Consider the following 2,683-nt stretch of genomic DNA (forward strand, 5'->3'; position numbering starts at 1 on the left):
TATATATTGTATTAAGATATATTCATACACCAAGTTATCATGATAATATGATAATTTAACATCTCACTAAATATAATAAACAATGGGTTAACTACATTAAATAAGATCGTTATCTTAAAGGTTTCAAAAACAACACTTACATGTAACGACTAATGATGACTTAACGACTCAATTAAAATGTATATACATGTAGTGTATTAAGATGTATTAATACACTTTTGGAAGACTTCAAGACACATATCAAAACACTCATACTTATCAAAGTTGGTCACAATTACACTTTCATTCGTTTTCATCAACAATTCTACTCGTATGCACCCGTATTTGTACTCGTACAATACACAGCTTCTAGATGTACTTACTATTGGTATATACACTTCAATGATCAGCTCTTAGCAGCCCTTGTATGTCACCAACACATGTGGGAACTATCATTTGGCAACTAGCATGACTTATGAGCAAGGAAATAAAACAAGAACTCCTTTTAACCCCACTCACCCTTCACCACTCACCACCCACTCCATTTCACTACCAATTCTCTTTCTAATTCTCTCTCAACACCTACACACACTTATGAACGAATTTTTCCAGTAAACTAATCATCATCTTCATCAAAAATTACTTTAAGAATCAAGCTATAATCATCATAGGAAGAACACTTCAAGAACACTTCAAAAATCCTTTCAAGTTTACTAGTTTACTTCCAAGCTTTCTAATCCATTCCAAGTAATCATCTAAGATCAAGAAACCTTTATTATTTATAGTAGGTTATCTTTCTTATATAAGGTAATATTTATATTTAAACTTTGATTCGATTTCTATAACTATAAACTATCTTAATTCGAGTAAAAATCTTACTTGAACTTGTTTTTGTGTCATGATCCTACTTCAAGAACTTTCAAGCCATCCAAGATCCTTTGAAGCTAGATCATTTCTTGTTACTTCTAGTAGGTTTACCTACTAAACTTGAGGTATTAATGATGTTCATAACATCATTCGATTCATATATATATAACTATCTTATTCGAAGATTTAAACTTGTAATCACTATAACATAGTTTAGTATATTCTAAACTTGTTCGCAAACAAAGTTAATCCTTCTAACTTAACTTTTAAAATCAACTAAAAACATGTTCTATATCTATATGATATGCTAACTTAATGATTTAAAACCTGGAAACACGAAGAACACCGTAAAACCGGATATACGCCGTCGTAGTAAAATCGGGGGCTGTTTTGGTTTGGATAATTAAAAACTATGATAAACTTTGATTTAAAAGCTATTCTTCTGGGAAAATGATTTTTCTTATGAACATGAAACTATATCCAAAAATCATGGTTAAACTCAAAGTGAAAGTATGTTTTCTAAAATGGTCATCTAGACGTCATTCTTTCGACTGAAATGACTACCTTTACAAAAATGACTTGTAACCTGTATTTCTGACTATAAACTTATACTTTTTATGTTTATATTCATAAACTTAAGTTCAATATGAAACCATAGCAACTTTAATCACTGAAAATGGATTTAAAACGAAGAAGTTATGGGTAAAACAAGATTGGATAATTTTGTTGTTGTAGCTATGTGAAATTTGTAACAAATCTATACAAATCATAACTTAACCAACTTATTTTGTATTATACATGTATTCTAACATATATTATGTAATCTTGGGATACCATAGACACGTATACAATGTTTTGACATATCATATCGACCCATCTATATATATTATTTGGAACAACCATAGACACTCTATATGCAGTAATATTTGAGTTAGCTATACAGGGTTGAGGTTGATTCCAAAATAATATATATGTTTTGAGTTATGATCGAGTCTGAGACATGTAGACACTGGGTCGTGGATTGATTCGAGATAATATATATATTGATTTATTTCTGTACATCTAACTGTGGACAACTAATTGTAGGTTACTAACGAGGACTGCTGACTTAATAAACTTAAATCGTTAAAACGTAATAAAAATGTTGTGAATGTATTTTGATCATACTTTGATATATATGTACATATTTGTTATAGGTTCGTGAATCGACCAGTGGCCAAGTCTTATTTCCGGCAAAGTAAAAATCTGTGAAAGTGAGTTATAGTCCCACTTTTAAAATCTAATATTTTTGAGATGAGAATACATGCAGTTTTATAAATGTTTTAAGAAATAGACACAAGTAATAGAAACTACATTCTATGGGTGAATGATCGAAGTCGAATATGCCCCTTTTTGCTTGGTAGCCTAAGAATTAGTAAAACGATCTACTAATTGACGCGAATCCTAAAGATAGATCTATTGGGCCTAACAAACCCCATCCATGGTTGCGGATGCTTTAGTACTTCGATGTTGTTTTATCATGTCCGATGGATGTCCCGGAATGATAGGGGATATTCTTATATGCATCTTGTTAATTTCGGTTACCAGGTGTTCAATCTATATGAATGATTTTTATGCATGCATGTTGTTTACAAGAAATGAAAATATGAAATCTTGTGGTCTATTCTTACGAATTGATAAATATATAGGTTAAACCTATAACTCACCAACATTTTTATGCATGCATGTTTATTCTCAGGTGATTTTTATGCATGCATGTTTATTCTCAGGTGATTATTAAGAGCTTCCGCTGTTGCATGCTAATTTATGGACAAGAGTTGGAGTCAGAATGCTTGTA

Source organism: Rutidosis leptorrhynchoides, chromosome 5 (assembly GCF_046630445.1).
Source record: "Rutidosis leptorrhynchoides isolate AG116_Rl617_1_P2 chromosome 5, CSIRO_AGI_Rlap_v1, whole genome shotgun sequence".
Lineage (NCBI taxonomy): Eukaryota > Viridiplantae > Streptophyta > Magnoliopsida > Asterales > Asteraceae > Rutidosis > Rutidosis leptorrhynchoides.